The sequence below is a fragment of the Triturus cristatus genome, chromosome 4_1 (assembly GCF_964204655.1).
Source record: "Triturus cristatus chromosome 4_1, aTriCri1.1, whole genome shotgun sequence".
In the NCBI taxonomy this organism is placed as follows: Eukaryota; Metazoa; Chordata; class Amphibia; order Caudata; family Salamandridae; genus Triturus; species Triturus cristatus.
The window spans coordinates 1,169,921,947-1,169,940,059 of record NC_140585.1 but is presented as its reverse complement, the minus strand read 5'-3'; the positions used below and the strand labels follow the sequence as shown (position 1 = coordinate 1,169,940,059).

Sequence of the window (18,113 nt, the reverse complement as noted above, 5' to 3'; positions counted from 1 at the left end):
TTGAGGGTGTCAGTGGGTCATGAAGATGTCCAGTCTAAATGCTCATCCAATCCTTGGCCTCTCTGTAGAGTGTAAATTACAAGTGTGCTAATTGTAATTCCCATTTTGCATGAAAGTTTGTGAAATGTTCATGTTTATGAGATTTGTAACATGCACAGCTACTCAAAGAGTGTCCGGCGCGAACCTGGTGGGGGGGGGGGTGGAGGGGGGGGGAAGGTGGAAAAGACTACTAGATAAACAGAAACGTCTTTAGTCTCGTCCTAAAGACCTTGGGGTCCTGAGTGCTGCAGAGGTCTAAGGGAAGCAAATTCCAGGCTGAAGCGGCCCTGAAAGCAAGAGAGCTCCCTCCAACTCTCTTAAGGCGAAATCGCGGGACGTGGACAAGCAGCTGCGATGCCGAACACAGCTGTCTAGAAGGAACATAAAACCTGAAGCGCTTTCTCAGATAGGCAGAACCGTGTCCGTATAGAGCTGAGTGTGCCAGGACAAGGGATTTAAACTTAACTCTTTTCGTCACAGGTAGTCAGTGGAGAGCGCACAAGTGTTGTCTCATGCTGGTCTTTATAGGGATATGAAGAAGTGTCCTGGCAGCAGCATTCTGAACTACCTGCAGTCTGTTCAAGAGATAGCCCTGCAGGCACACATACAGGGCATTGGCATAATCAATGTGTGGTGATATCAAAGCACGGGTACCCGTTTCCCTTGCTGACCTAGGGAGGAAAGGTAGAAACTTTCTAAGAGATTTAAGTGTACCGAAGCACTGACTGGTATGCTTCTTGATCTGAGTAGAGAAGTTCAACTTCTCGTCAATCCATAGCCCTAGGTTTTTGGTGGGTTAGCCCTCAGAGGTTGGCATGGGATATTCATCTGGCCAGAAAGATTTCCGGAACTGAGAGGGGAAGCTCCCAAAAAGGAGGATCTCAGTTTGCTCATCGTTGCACTTGAGTTGTGCTGAGGAGAGCCATTGAAAGAAGGCATTCAGGCAGGTTTTAGCTACAGAGGTAGAGGAATCATTTTTTTCCTAGTGAATAGCAGCTGGGTGTATCAGCATAAGCAATGATCTTGGCTCCAAGCTCCTCCGCCATCTGTATCAGGGGAGTGACATATATTAAAAAGAAGGGGGCTCAGAGTAGACTCCTGAGACACTCCGATCTGGAGGGAGGAAGAAATAGGGGGAGGCAAAATTGTTGCCTTCTGCCCTCCTGAAAGGACTTCAACCATTTCCAGGCATACCCCAAAATTCCAATTTCCAGAAGACGGTCCAGCAGCAAAGAATGTGGCACAGTGTTGAATGCCGCTGAGAGGTCCAACAGAATCAGGGGCGCCCTACCGCAGAGTCCAGAGTTTCCCAAATGGCTTCAGCAACTTCGATAAGAGCCGTCTCAGTGCTGTACGTGGCTCTGAATCATGTAACGTGGCTTTACATGACCATATGAATATGCCAGTGGCCTATTGCACCACCAGAACTCTAAAAAAGGGATCTTCCGGCAGCTCAATAGTGCCGGTAGGGCCCCATAAATGAGGCCCCCCATGTCTAGGAACTTGCTGGAGATAGTTGGCGGTGGTGTGGAATTGTGTCTCACACTCAGTGGCAGTCATTGGTGAAGCTGGGCAATATGTTACATTCTCTAAGAGTGGACATTTCGTATCCAAAATTATATGACAAATCTCTTGCAAGAGGCAATGCTTCATGGATGGCATGCATTGTAGGTGGCTGATTAGAGTTTTGTTATTTTTTTTTTCCCAAGCAGATTCTTGTTTCTATTTGCAGGGTATTTTTTTTTTACTCTCTTAACTTTCATTTATTGTAAGTACAACCTATAATATCTTTTTTTTAGCTTCTAGTCATCTTGTTATACTTAATAAAACAGTGTCTACTGATGAGGTTTTTTTGGCAGACACTACGGCTCTCTGTGGCAGGCTGCGTGGTCCTGACGAAGATGTTGGTCCTGCTGAGGTTGTTATAGTATTTCGCCAACCTTCCACTCTTTATTCATTGCCTGTTTTATCGTTCCCTAGAACGCATGATGGATGACCTTATTTGGAACAACATGTGCCTTCAGAGTGGCCCTGCGAAAACTCTGCCATTCCATGGACAAAGGTGGGCTTAATGTCTGCAACTTTGAGCATTACTACTTAGCATCACAATTGCAATGAGTGTCGCACTGATTTGCTGGCCAGCACCTTGCAGACACTGCTTGACTTCTCCCCTTCTGGGACGTGGAGCATATCCTCACCCTATTCCATGCCACTGAATATCCCCCCTTTTACACGTGTTGTATCAGTGTTTTTTTAGAACATTATTTATCACCCGGTCAACTACATACTATGCTCTGGCACTGCCACTTCTTAGTATGCCAGGGGGGTGTGCAACTACAACCTCTAAGAACTAAGGCCCTGGCAAGCGGTAGGTTTGCACACTGTAGGGGACCTGTACACTGAGGGCTCTCACCTTCTTTTAGAGGAACTTACGGCTGACACGGAGCTCCCACCCCATCAATTGCTTTATAGCCACACTGACTCAAGCTTGGGGTGAAATACAGCAGGTGCCCATGCAGCATTTGGGCATCAAGTTCTTGCACATATTGGGCATGGGTGGACACCAAACTTGTTGGCTTCGTGGTGCCTTGCGCATGCCCACTGAACTCTCTCTTGCATGACTAAGGGGCCACGGGGATGCGGATCTTGGCAGCACCTCTACTAACAGTGGTTGGCAGAGTGTCCTGACATACCCTTCCATAGTGTCCTGATATGCCTGCTTTAAATTAATCCAATTTTACGTTCTACACCAGGCATACTAAACCCCAGCAATATAAACCAATAATTTCGCTGACTGATGCTGTCTGTCTTTGCAACCTAACTCCGGATGTAGGGATGGTGCACAAGCTGTCGGCTTATCCTGCACTGGCTATATATTAGGGGGATGTTACAACTCATTTAGCACACTGCACAGGCACTGTCCTCCCTTACACTTGGGAAGTATACCTTCTGGGGCTCTACAGACGCACCATACGGTACAAAGAAGTGATGTCCCCAAAGACCACAGGTCAGCACAACAAGCAAGTCAATCCAATGGCAGTTCTACCTGGCAGCATAACAGTTCCTTCTGGCAATATGCAGTCTGTAGAGCCAGCAGCATCTGGTTACAAGTCCACATAATGTCTAAAATCATGGGGTTAGAGCCCCACAGAAAATTTCTTTGATGAGGAGGGAACTTCAAAAGAACTTTAGAAGTGCACAACACCCCTATTAAATCCCAGTCCTGACTCCAGACATCAGTAGGGGGTAACCCAGCCCTTTGTGTGTGGGCAGGGATCAGCCCATACAAATGTAAGTGTGCCCCACCTCCCTCTCTCCCAACCCAGGAAGACCATTCAGTATGCAGATGCAACCTTGTTACACCCAACCCTTCCTGTGTGATGGCTGTCTGGAAAATATGCACAAAGCCAAGCTGTCACTCTACCCTAGATGTGGATTAAAGTCAGACTGCAAAGCCCAAAGAGTCATAAGCACATGGGAATGCTCACTTTCTAAAAGTGGCATTCCTGCTATAGTAATGAAAAATACACCTAAACCAAAACGCAGGATTTATCACCACTATTCCAAACATGGCAACGCTATTCCTTTCAGAACACAAATTACCACTTACAAACATATAAGGGATTTTCCAATGCAAACCTATGTGAGGGGCAGTACTCACAGCAGTGAGAAACCAAATAGGCTGTTTGTCACTACCACACAATAAAGGCACAGGTCCTACCTTTTACCTACACAGCACCTGGCCATAAGGCTACCTAGAGCCTACCTTAGGGGTGACCTATATGTAGTAAAAGGAGAGTTTCAGGCTTGGCAAGTAGCTTTAAATACCAAGTCACTGTGGTAGTAAACAGTGGCGGCAGGTGTAGGTAAGTGCAGTGGGGTGGTGGGGCGGGGCTGGGGGGAGAGTGGCAGACAACGGAAAAGGCAAAATAAAATAAGCAAATAAATCAAACCACTTACCTTGCGCTCGCGGCATTACTGAGTCAGCAATGCAGCAATGGCAAGGTAAGTGGGTTTTGTGGGTTTTTTTTGCCTATTCCTTCGTCTGTCACTCCCCCGCCCCACCTCGCCCCTGCTCCACCGCACTTACCTGCACCCACCTTGACTGGTCGTGAACTGTGCGCACAGACCCTGCAGTGTCAGAGGCCTGAGACAGGTTTGAAAGGCTACTTCTGTGGGTGGGGCAAACAGCGCTGCAGGCGCACTAGTAGCAATCAATTTACAGGCCCTGGGCATATGGGATACCACTGTACAAGAGACTAAGAAGTAAATTAAGCACTTTAGCACTGAATAGCAGAGGTAAAGTGCCCACAGTCCTAAAGGTAACAAAACACAGGTCAGAAAAAGGAGGAAGGCAAAATGTTTGGGAATAACACTGTAAAAGAGGCCAGGTCCAACAGTGGCACTCATGACAGAGCACAGCCAAAGGCGCAAAAGGATAGTGGATGCACTGGTAATAGGAAAGGCATTAAATGAATAGAGCTCATGTAATAATGCATGGAGAATGTGTGAAGGGACTATAGCTTTACTGGCATTAGGATAGCTTTGACAATTGTTGGGCAAGCGGATTACTGGGCGGAACAATAGCCATCCCAAGAATGGACTACTGCATAATACGAAATAAGGCTGCTAGCCCTACTCGGTTCCTTTTTACTCTTTTATTGCTTTCCTATTTTACATAAAGGTAAAGTTTCTGATCAGACCATTGTGACGCCAATTAATTTTAATTCTGGGTTTAATGCTGATCTAGTACACATTTGTAGTGCCAAATATTTTATGTGCGTTGATGCATCTTTTTGTAACTATTTTAAATAATTGAACAAATAAAGTCATTACTAATTGCTACTGGTGCTGTTATCCATTTGGCTGGACTGTGGATATTGTTGCTACCAAGATACACCACACAAGCTTCAAATGAGAAGCTGATTATCCAACTATTTCAACAGTCCTTCAACAACAATGGGAACCAATGTCTCCTTTTCATCACCCCCAAATGCTCTCTTCTCTTTTCCATTCCCTCGAGGTCAGGGTCGGACTGGGACAAAAAACAGGCATTGGCAAAAAAATAAAAGTGGTCCACATTAGTAAACCAGACACGTAAAAAAGTAGCCCACATTAGTCAATCAGGCCAGTTTTGATCTTTAAAAGACAAGTCATAAGGGTATTTTTCAAGGTATTGGAGACTGCATGCATTTGTGTTTGCTGCAGGCAATGCTTGTGGTAATATCAGAGAAATCAGCAGGAAAAAACAGCCCACTTGACCATAAAACCAGCTCACGCACTGCTAAAAAAACGGCCCACACACTGATCTGTCAGACAAACCCATCAAGCACTGTTGATTGCCCTATAGGACAGTCAGACGCTGCTCGAGGTACATCATGTCACCTATTCACCATACTGGATACTGCATGCTCCAACCCATTCCTCACTCAGTCTATAAAAGGAAGCTCTTGCTTTTCAAAACAGGTTTCATATATGCATAAATACTTATGTACATTGCAATATTTCTAAAACTTATCAGCACTGGCTTCACAAGTCACCCAAAAATACATTTTACAAGCTTCAGACACAATTCATACATAAGGCAGTAGCTCTGAACTCAACTCCAGCTGAATACTATAATTTGCTGTTGTGGCAGTTTCCTAATATGACTCAGGCTTCCATTGTGAGTAGTCATAGTCCCTCTGTTGTTGTGCATTTGGCATACTGCATATGGTATTATGCAGACGTGGCTTCCAAATAGAATTAATGATATTAGGTTGCAGTGGGACCAGGGATCATGAGTTGATCATTTATTGGCCCCTGCGGAATAGGGATAATATTGTATTTAATTGTATCCTTTCCAAAGTGCTTTCCTACCAATGTCAGGGCCCAAAGGATTTTCCAGGTGGTGGGTGAGTACTTGCTACAACTGTAGTGAATGGATGGCAGAAAGGACTGCATGTCCGTAATGAAGATGAGCTTCTACCTATGCATGTTTATTCTTAAGGAGGGAGTATTAGGCACGGGACTGTATTTGATGTAAGGTTTCTTCTTTATTAATATATGTATGCATTTTTATATAGCTCAAGCTTTACCCCAAGGTGTCAGAGCACTTTACAATAGAACCAGTTGCATTACATAAGTACCTCAGAGTACATGAATTACATAAAAGATACAAACAGATAAACTCTAAATTCACAAAGGAATGGTAGTAAATACATAAGTCTACTACAGATACTAGTGGTTAGAGTTACATATATACAAGTTGTAAATTCACTCAAGGTTACATTTTAAGAAACGTTGAAGTGATTTATGGTTGAAAAAATATATATTAAATATTTACACAGCATGATCTTCTCGCCATTGCTGGGCTTCTTGCTTCCAGCTAGGTGTTCAGGGTGTTGTTGCACTCACAGGCGGTGATCTTGGGCCTGGAGGGATCCCCGAGCTAGTGTTGGCCAGATGTCCTCTACGCTTGTTGTCCCAGTTGCCTCTATGCACCTGGGAACCTGAGAATGTTTTATGGCACTGGGGCCAGTTCAGTGCCACAGGATGTTGGTAGCTGAGGAGTGCAGGGGTGGGGACATCATGGCTGCCTCATTCTCTTGAAAATTGGCTGCTCTCAGCCATCCCCCACCCTGGGAGATCACAGACGTGCAGGAGAGCAGAGAGGCAGTGTCAGAGCACCCCAGCAGCTCGGTCCCAGCTTGGAATCCCATCTTCCCCGGCAAGAGGATGGGTTGTACAGGACAGCAGGACCAGACGCCATCTGCAGACATGCAGCGGTTGGCCAATGGTGGGCAGCTGAGGGCTCACACTGCCACAGAATGGCCACCCAGCTCTCTTCCCACGACAGATCACAGGGGCACTGGGGATTGCTGAAGGCAGCGACCTCCCAGCTCCTATATAGCTGTTTTGCAAGTGGGGACAGGCGCTCTGAAGTGGAACGTCAGGCGGCCATCTGCGGGTACATCTCCCAACACTCACTGGGATTTGTGTCAATGATGAGCTGTGCCCAAAACAGGGGGAGCTCCCCGGGTTCTCACCTCAACAACTCTCACCTCTGAACTGTTCTTGTACGGTTGTATGACCTGAGTTTAAATAGTAAGAAGTTTTGTCTCATCCCATGGAGCAATAGGTGTGCAATGCAACATGCTTTGAAGGATATTCTACTTGTTACTGGCAGTGAAGTGCTGTGCAAGTAGGAGTAATGTGTCCCATCTGTTTCAGTATAGAACGTGTCTGGCTGCTGCATTCTGTTTCATGTTTCGTTTTTTGGGACTCCAATGTAGCGCCTATTTCCCTAGTCCAGACAGAATATCATTAGGGCCAGAGATGTCTTTATTCTGTGTTCAAGGCATGCACAGGGAAACATGTCAAAGTTGTCCCATCAGATTGAATCGGGTTCTTCTCATTTTGTTGATATGCGATTCATGCACGAGATTTGAGTCCATGATCACTTCAATATTTTTAGTTCATTTGTTGTTGTTCCTGTCCCATTTTTCGAGGCTAGAAGGATGTAGGGTTATCATTTTCCTAGGATCTGATTGTGAGGAATCCGTTGCAGAGGAGTTAATCTTGAGGTGGCTGTTTTACGTCCATTGTTCGACGATCATTAGACATTGGCTGAGTCTATACTGAGTCTATAAGTCTTTACATCAGAAGGATGTACCAGTTTTAAGATACTCCTGAGTACCAATAGTATACTTGTAGTAAGGCAGATGGAATAATTTCAGGTCAGGAAGAGCGGATAGACATTAAAAGGAAAGGGTGCAATTGTTGACCGGTGAGGGGCTCCTGCGTGTATAGTGGGGGGTGAGGACTTGAGCAGTGGTAGACACACAAGTTAGGATCTACCTGTCAGGTAGGATTTGACCCTTTTCAGCACAGTGACCTGGATATCTGTGTTTTAAAGTCTTTGGACTAGTATTTGGTTGTTAAATGCTGATGATGAGTCAAGTCGACATCAATCAATCATCCCATTGATGTCTAATACATTCTTAAAGTGATCCTTGACAGACGTTACTGCTGATTCAGTGCTTCTTTCTGGTTCTACTAACCTCATTGTCCATCTGGTAGGCAGCTGTGTTATTTTTTGATGAGTTTACCTAAAGAAGGGTCCATTTGATATTGCTCTGAAATATTCTGGGTTGGCCTGTTATTGTCCCTGTCTCATTTGTATAGGTTTAACAAAGGTTGTTTTCAATTCACATGGACATTTGTTGTTTAATAGAGAGGAGATGATTATCCCTCTCACTGGGAAGGCAGCAGGAGATTGTAGTTATATGGTTTTTGAAGTGATTGAAACATCTTCTGGACAGCTGACAAATGTATGCCTTGGATTAGGCCAATATATTCTTTTTCAGTCAGTAAGTTAAAGCAGCAAAGTTCAGTTTTTGTTTTTGTGTTCACCAATTTTGATTTTGAGTTGCAAATTGATACTTACTGCTTGCCTATATATGAAAGCAGGATTCAAGTTTGGCAGCTTTTTAGATCAAGCAAGCGTTGGAGAATTCCTAAGAGTGTTTTAGGATTCTTTGGGCAAAGACATGTTTACGAAATGTGGCTTGTGCTGCAGCCCTTTATGCCCACAGCACAAGCCGCAATGGAAAAATGGATGCTTCTGACCACCTCATGGGCGATCGCATCCTAATTTATCGGCTGGAACTGCTGACTACTAGTCGATCGGTTTCCATTCCTAGACGATGTGCACTGCAATCGGGACCATAGTATCTTAAAGACTTGTAATATTGCTTTGACAGAGACTTAGGTTTCTGCCCAAAACGGCATTAAGACCAAACTGATGCTAAAGGTCTCAGTTGCTTTTTTATCTGGAAAACATTAGTTGGGCAATAAGGCCACTAAATACAACTGATTTCAGAACATTGTTAGCAGATGACTCCCTGTCACTAGGAGTTTGGTGAGGCAGTTTTGGGTTTTCATTGGACAATCTAATGTTTTCCGGACGATGTAGTTCTGTTTCACTTCGGATGATTCAACTGAACTGGCACACAAGGATGTGGTTTAAAAAAAGTTCAGGACTGAAACACTGCCTTCTTTGTGATATGGAGAGATCTGATAGCCTTGTTTAAATTTGTAGTAAGGCTAACTCTTACAAAATTGTGAAAAAGATGCCAGTGGTCTGTTGTTATGCTGTTGGTATTTGCATAACGTAAATATAATTTATTTTCATAGAGCTCAAAAATCAGTCTAAAGGAGGTCTGGTGATGCTATAGACAAGTAATAGATGCTTATTGTTACCCAAACCAATGGTTTTAATTTTATTAGCTTTTGAAAGATGAAAGTCTTGAATGGGCCTGCTAGGATTCAACCCTGTGACCTTAGATTTAAACACCGATCTATGAAGTGAATGCATCAGTGCGCTGAACCACCAGACTCACTCTCCCAAGGGCATGTACTTGCCACACTGTTTGCTGTCTGAGCGTTTGTGCTTCGGGCCATGACTGATTTTCCATTGCACACCGGAGACTGAGACATCTTGTGATATGTACCGGCGGTAACATGCTAAATGAACTGTTAGTGTTTGATTTTGGTTTCTTATGCTTGCTGGAGGGGATTTGTGAGTTGCTAATAAATCTTTTAGACAGGTAACATGCTCATTCCTTGAGATCAGCAATAGCCTGAGAAAACTTTGCATCAAGCAGAGAAAATACCTCATTGACAAAGCCAAATTCACTGCAAATGTATCAGCAAGCACAACAAGAAATATCACACACACCAAAACAACAGAATGGCAGAAGTAAAATAAAGATAAAGCACAGAGCAGATTTAATTGGAAATATACAGTAAACAGTAGCACACAATACCTGGTTAATCAATGGTCCATAACATATAAATCACAGATATAAGTGGTTTGCCAATAAATATAAAATTGGACAAGAAACCTGTCTTGTCACTCACAGTCATATAGTGGTGGCCCATAACAACCCTCCAGTCTTTTTAGCATCTCCAACTTCCTATGAGCTGTGGAGTTCCACTAGGGTGATGAACAGCCCTGCATTTTGAAGGTTTGCCATGCAATCATGGCTCTTGTCTGTTTCTTGCACAGGCACCTTGTGGGACATCACGTTTTACTTTTTCAGACATTTATGAGCTGTACAAAAGATGCCTGTGGCTTAAAACGAGAAGCTGCAGCCCAGGACACAATGCAACTTCAGGCATGCATACAGCAACAATGCAGCAAATCGAACCAGTTGAAAAATCCTGAATATGTGAATGAAAGCAATGCTGGTGCCTATACTGGGAATATGCCTTTGGTGTTTATCTTTTCAGTTAATCCTGTTTCAAAGTACTCATATATTTTCAGATTAGTGGACAGAGGAGCGGGGATAATATGATTTGCTCTGGGTCAAACAGTTTGTTAAGTATTTGCTTGAAAAACTATAAATTTACCAACATATTGGAATTTTGATAATTTAACAATATGACCGGTCCCAATTCATCCTCCCTTAGGTAGTATTTAGTCCAGTTTCTTTTTTTACCGCGCATACTGTCAACATTTACATTGACTCTAAATACTCCCAATCTTCCCAAAAAGGGAAAAGAGGAATATGTTCTAAAAGCGATTGCCCAAGAGAGCACAATTTGGTTTATTAGTGAGAGCAGGGTTAGAAACCATGTCTCATACCTCAACTGTTTCCAACTAGACCAGTAGACCATAACTGGGGTGCCAGTGATTCTGATGACAAGGCCAAGGAACTACCATCCAGGGTAATGACACCGTTTTCTGGGCCATGTCCAGCTTTAGAATAAAGTTTGTTAACATCATGTTTAGGTGAAGTGATAAAGACAAGATTAGATGTCAAATATATTAGTTCCATGGCTAGAATATAGCCACTGGACTACAGCTAGGGCTGCTGTCTGCCCGCCACACTGACTTGCCCGTCTTGTTTGTGGCCCTGTCAAGGTTTGTAATACAGCACTCACTACCTGATTTGAGCCTGTTGCTAAGCTCCCCCAGTATCTTCATATAATAGATGTAGAATGCAAGAGTTTTTCTTTGAGTCCTGGGGAAATAGGTAGTTAGTGGTTAGTATCCATGGTGGATACTGACATTTACCTTTGGTGTTTAAGACTATTTCACTCCCTTTGGATAATAGAATTGTTGATTTTGTAAACTTGTTTCTCGAAAGTGTCAATAGCAAACAGTCATATTGTAATAGTATATTTTTGAATTGTGAGTTCAGAGACCCCAAACTCCAATTTTCTATCAGCTCCCAATTAGAAGATACACATGTAAGATGTTACAAGGCAGCTCCAATGCTAACCTATGGGAGAGATAGGCTTTACTGTAGTGAAAAACGAAAATAGCAGTGTTTCACTACCAGGATATGTAGAAACACAGCAGTACATGTCCTTCCTTTTCAATACAATGCATCCTGCCCATGGGTCTACTCTGGCCCTATCTTAAGGGTGCCTTACATGTGCTAAAAGGGAAGGTATGGGTACTTGCGGGGTCAAAATGGCAGGTTACAAATGCACACACAGACACTGCAGGGGCAGGTCTGAGACATGTTTGCAATGCTACTTATGTGGGTGGCACAATCAGTGCTGCAGGCCCACTAGTAGCATTTGATTTATAGGCCCTGGGCACGCACAGTGCACTGTACTAGGGACTTAAGAGTAAATCAAATATGCCAATCATGGGGAAACCAATTACAATGACAGTTTACACAGGTAGCACTTGCACTTTAGCACTGGTCAGTAGTGATGAAGTGCCCAGAGTCCTAAAACTGGCAAAAACGAAATGCAGAACACAGTCAAAAACAGGAGGACAGAAGCAAAAAGACAGGAGAAACCATGCCAAAAAAATGCCAAATCTAAAAGTAAATTATGTTTTTGAAATAACCTTTGCAGTGGTACGTACCTTGATCCTTGTACCTTTAGAACGGTGGGTAATCTCAGTGTCTTTAATTATATTATTACACTTTCTGCAATTTAAACAAGGAAAGGTACCTTTATATTTGACATATGTACCATGTTTAGATTCATCTTTGGCTTTGGAATCAAGTAACTGCTTCAAGTTTTTGTATCTCTCATAAGCGAACAATGGTGATTGCTCAAATACTCCAAGAAAATCAGATTCAGTCAGTAATATTGACCAGTGATTTAGAATGATTATTTTGATCTTAGCGTTTCTAGTGGAGTATTTTCAGACAAAGACCATTCTCGATGAGCCTTGTCTTGCCTTTTTTTCTGTCAATAATTGCAATCTGCTTTTTTCATTCATCCTAGCAACTGCTCCTTTGATTACAACCTCAGGGTGCAGTGGTACATACCTTGATTCTTGTACCCTTAGAAGGGTGTCTGAGACACTGTTGTACATTGCATTTTACGAGTCGCAAATTGCAAGTAGCAAAGTGACGTAATTTGCGAGTCTCAAAATTCAAGCATCGTACATCTGGCCCTTAGTTTTGTATAATATTGTATAATATTTGCTTTCTATTTGTGTTTTTGTTTGTACCAATGATGGTTCAATTTATTTGGTGATTTTTTCCAGAAATTATCCTCCAATGAAGGGCCCAACGAGATCTGAAATGCATTAGGACTGAATCAATGTGTGATGTCACGATATTTGATTAAATTAAAGCTACTGAAATGAATAAAACAATCCATGAAAGATTTATTCCAACTTTGCATGCATAATTGCTTCAGGAGAAGCTTGAACGTAAGCTATCATTTGGATAAACATAATCTGAATTTGAATGAGTCCCTTTTACAGACGATAGTGTTGCAGAGAGGAGACACTGCTCAGGATTAAGAACAGTGCAGATTTGATAGTCCAATTGCAGTCATTATTGGGAATCAAGACTAAAACTACAAAAAAGCATTATGTAGTGAAATAAAAACCCAGGACTGGACCACTGCGTTCTTGGTGGCATGGAGTCATTATGTCACCTTGATAATGAGGAACATGCCAGTGTTGCTTGGTTGATTAAAATCCCTTACATATTAGGCTAGTACAAGACTAACTTTTTGACTTGAGACACCATGGGATTCAGCGTATGTTTTCTAGATAGTGATAAATGCATAACTGCCTACAGGCCCCTATGTCACAAAGGTCAGAAAAGCCAGGCATGGTGACTTCATGCTGGGACTTGTTTGTCCCTTTACTTTAATGTAAACCTTTAGAAAGAATTCCAACATGCAAACTGCTAATAAGACTTAGGGCCTGATTTATGTCTTGGTGGTATCTATACTCCATCGCAGCAGCCATGGAGTATACATACCGCCATGATAATGGTCCACCCGTCGAAATTAGATGCGGGTGGACCTTAGGTTTAATTATGGTGGAGACTACTCCATCTCTGCTGTGAATAACCCCACTGACGTCCCTGCAGAGTAAGGGCCAGCGGAGGCAGACCTCTAATACTGCCTATCTAATTTAGATAGGCAAAACCCTTGTGGTAAGGGCCAGTGAAAACTTCTAAAATTAAACTGCTAAAATGCTCCCCTCATCATGGGTGAGGGCAGTCTTTTCTAAATTTGGTGGGCGGAGGAGTCTTGGCCTAGTGGACGTTAAGTCCTCCGCCAGGCCAACTGAGATTACTCCATCTATGTGTGCTGCAGAATGCAGTGCACATAGAAAGAGGAAGTAATGAGGAGAAATAAAGATTTTTCTCCTTGTTACGCCTCTCCTGGGGAGGCGTGTCTGTTTGGTGCATTCCCAGGTTTACAAGGTCCTGTAAATTTGGGAATGTGTAAAAAACCATGGGAATTGCATGAGAACACCCACGCAATGCCCATGGAATGCCTACCCAGGTCAGAGTAATGCAACAAAGCAATTTGCACTGCATTGAGTTACTCCAGATTTATTGAGCCACTTAACGCCACACAAAGTGGCCTTGTGTGGCTTCAAAAATGTGACTTATGGTTTGCGTTGCTCTTCTACCATGGTGCGTGGTGCAAGAGCACTGCAAGCCGGGTCATAATTATGGCCCTTAGGATCTAATGTGTTGTTGTTCCAAGGATACAAATCTCCAAATGATGGCTAGTTTCCTTAGTGCAATGACATCGTAATCAATTGACTCCTGCTTCTCACGTTGTCTCTGAAGAAACATATACCAACTGAGTCAATGCACACTTAAGGAGCAAAATAATTTTCAAAACCCTCAAGGATGCATTTAAATCCAATAGCATCACCAGCAGCAGCTCCTTTAGTATCTGATATGAACTTGAATCCCCTGGAAAACCAAGGAGTCCAATTAGCTAATTATCTCATTGGTCCACTTACATTAAATTTCCTTTGTCAATGTCAGACATAATTTAAAAAATATTCCTTCCTTTCTAGCCATTTCATAGACGCTTCAGTACAACATAGCTAGAACACTGATTACTCATGTTTGCACCCACTATGGAATTGTTCCTTGTCCATACTTCATCTGAGAAGGACCAGTCCAAGGTCCTCTCTTGACTATAAATGAGCACACAATACAGGTAAGAAAGATAGTATTGCACAGTATTTGCCTATGGACCAAAGTAGCTCCAAGGTTGATATTATCCATAATTTTAAGCCAATACGAAAGATGCACGTGCATGATGGAGGCTTCAGATCTGCGAAGTCCTGAATATCTTCAGACCTAGTGTCAACTGGATTCGCAGGCGGTGGAGATAGAAACCCCAAAGAAACAAATGGGCTGTAGGAATTCAGTGCACCGCTACACTCCAAGATGGGTCAGGGGGTGCTCAAACGTGCCACCAAAATGTGGTAAGTATACAAAGACAATTTCTAATGACAATTCCCCTACTTTTTTATTTTAAAAATGTATCCCAGGAAGGCAGAACCGGCCAAGGCCCATAGATATGGCTCAGCCATTCTTGAAGGGTGAGGTGGGCAGTGAAGGAAAAGGACTCTGTCTTTTCCTTCCTACACAGAGAAGGCAAGGGCAGTGTCCACATCTCCTCCTCTGTGGCTGGCACCTGCCCCCACTCTCTCTTTCTTCCTCTTCCTCTTCTTCCCTGTCATTCTGTCTCAGTCCTGTTCATCCTCACTTGGTAAAAACCGTGACTTCAACAAACAACTCTTACCCTCTCTTTTCTCTCCTTTCCTTCCTCCGTTGCCCTGTGAAATGGTTCCAAAAAAAGAAAGAAGAACTTTTCCTGGAAATGTCCTCTTTTTCTGACATTTTTCTATTCCAAAGTGCAGGCTTGGGACCGAGAAAAACAGAAGTTTCAAAATACGAAAAAAAACTAAATAAAGCAAAACAGAGTGGTCGCAAAGTGACAAGATTGGTTTCATTCACATCCAAACATATTAGTGCCACTTTGCAGGGTTTGCCAGTGGAGCACTACATTCGTTTTCTCACCTTTCTTTGAACAACGTTGTTTTCCCTAGGAGGATAAGTGGACCATTCCTAGAGGTACTACAATACCTGGTTGATGCATGGAGAGGAAAACTTGTAATGTTATCCTTATCAGCTGTTTTCCTTATTTTAGTTTATAAAATGTGTACCAGTGCTCTGTGTTCAGCGATGTGGTCTTTTTAAATCATACTGCTTACATTTTGTAATGATATAAGCAGTGGACATTGAAACGGTTACTTTCCGGTCCCTGTAGTCAGGGCCTTAACGATTCAGGCAAAAACACTCATTGATTTCTGAATAAGGAGTGTAAAAGCTTTAAGGTAAGTAACCGTGTTGCTTGTGCTTACACTTCACATGCTTTACTCAATCTTGCATTCCCTATAAGTGTTTGCTTTTTCCATTGGTACCTCCATTGGCCTTGTTTCAGCAATAGCAGTGCAACTCACCAGGGATCGGCAATGAAGGATTTGCATGCACACCAAAATAAGTTTGCAAACTTTACTGTCTCTCTTCTTCATGCACAAGCACTTTTAACATGTGCTACTTGCTTCGGGCCACTGGAATTATGCAGCAATGGAGGACAGCACTTTGTCGCAGTGTTGACTAAATTATGCAGGAAAAATAGGCTGTAGCGTAAGGTGGTACATTTTCTGATACTTTATTATTGTTACATGTTCACACATGCTGTCTCTGCAAAGATGTTACCTCATTGTACCAGTGTAACATACAAATTCAGCAGTGAGAAAGGTGACCATTCAACCTTCGCAAGGGCCCTCCACTTTGCAGCAAAACATCACATGTTTAAGTAACTTTTGATCCATTTGAGCTACAATTTTTGCGTTAAAATCGTCAGATTATGCAGCAGATAAATAATTATGTGGCAATTATGGTAGAGCCATAACTATGTGGAAATATTTGCAAACTAGGATATTTTGCCATTCATGTTTGAGCTGATGACAGGAATTGCATGGCTCAGAGACAAATGGCTTGTGCTTCCACTTTTAAGCCTATTTGGGACATTCTGTGAATGGGAACATATCCCACTTTGCGAATGTATTTTAATGTCAATAAATCATATTAAACCTTACATAAACATGTGTATCCATTGGTTGCATTAAATAACATAATACGCTTTAACTGGCCAGTTGAATGCAAAGAATTACTAAAAATTGGGATGTTGTGCTCTTCCTGGCCACACCTCTGACTCCGCCCACTGACCCAATCCTCAGGTTATTCCCGCCCTCTGATTCTCCTCCCACAGTTCCCCTACGGTTTTTTCCCCACTTCAACCACTGAACACCCCCAATAGGGCCGGCCATGGGACGTTGTGCCCGGAGACTTCTTTACTGTCTCTACCCAATTTACCTCAGACACTCTCAGCCGTATTCCTAATTTCGTCACCGTGTTCTGGTTGTTGGACTGGTTCCGTTGTGCTTCACAGGTGAAAGTGGTCTGTTTGGGTGCGTTTTGCTTTTTTTCTTCTATGTTTTCAGTCCGGTTTCCTTTTCTCCACGACTCCGGCCCACTGGTTCGACAACACGCTCTTTGGCTCAAGCAGGGAGGGGTCTTCAAAGGTTGAAATCCCGAGAGACTATCAGGATGTACTGTGTGCGCTCCACATCTGTTCTTATTCACTGCGGATGCCTCCAATGAAGCCACATTTTATGTTCACGTTTAATAGCAATTCTTTACACAACCCCCTGGCTTGTGTAATAAATCATGATTTGTGGTGAAAGGAACCGGTTTGACGCCTGCTCGCAGGCTGGGAGGATGCGCATGTGATTCATCGCTTTGATGTTGCTTCATGCCTTGCAGTGGCGTAATATAAAATGCGGGTGCCCCGGGCAGCCCCAGAGACTCTCGTGCCTCACTGAAATGCTTCGACCTTAGGTTAGGTTAGCATAGCTGTTTGCTTATGTCTGACATTTCCAAGTCTTCGTGGGCTTATGTCTGATGACATTTCTATGCATTTTTTGTGATACTTTGAGTGACACTTCATTGCCGGTTGAATGAAGCAGCAATGTAAGCAGTGGCCCTAGTGAGACCCCAGCTTGAAATGCTCTTCAGTTTAGAAGAGATGTGCATGAATTATGATGCAAAAATGGAGACTGCTCAAATTTTTGTTTCGTGCAACCTGTCAGGAGGCCTCAGTGGCAGCTGGCAGGGATTGGGGTGGGGGGGAGGGGAGGGTGGTTGATAAAACAAAATAAACTAAAAACACTTACCTCTTTGTTGCACGCCACCAATGTCGTCTCTCCTCCGTCATTGCTTGCTTCCTAAAAAGTCCGTGAAGCACACATGCTTGCCTAAGCCAATCACATCGCTGCTGTCACCATGACAGGAGCGTCCTGATTGGTCTGAGCGCCATGGTACGGCACGTCGACAGGCAGTGGGAGCCTGTGCATGTTCCCCACCAGCCTGTGCATTAGGGCCTGGTAGAGAACATGCAAAGTGTGCATGATGGTATGCCTGGCCCAAGAGGGCCGGCCAAACCGTCATGCGTACTTAAGTGCCCACCACTCCTCCCCCTGTGAAACAGCCCCACCGTAACCTAGTCCGGTAGCTAGGAAAAATACAATGATAATAATGATGTTATTATCATTTCATTTTTTCCTTTTTCTACTGCTCTCAGAGCAGTGGGGCGACACTCCTCCACTAAGCGGAGGTGCCGCCCCTGCACTCAGAGCAATGTGCTGATACTGAGCACAGGCGACAAAGTCTCAAACCAGGGGTCTCATTTATGGCATTTTGCATAGGGCAGCGCAGCAA

General features: G+C 43.4%; 1 protein-coding gene across 1 annotated transcript in view; it reads right to left on the bottom strand.

Annotated features, from left to right (window-relative positions):
• Nucleotides 1–16,995, bottom strand: part of LOC146856278 (dehydrogenase/reductase SDR family member 4-like) — a 268,293-nt gene extending 251,298 nt beyond the window's left edge. The window contains exon 1 of the mRNA XM_085654373.1: nt 16,710–16,995. The gene's annotated coding sequence lies outside the window, so the exon portion shown is untranslated. The remainder of the gene's footprint in view (nt 1–16,709) is intronic.
• Nucleotides 16,996–18,113: the final 1,118 nt, after the last annotated feature.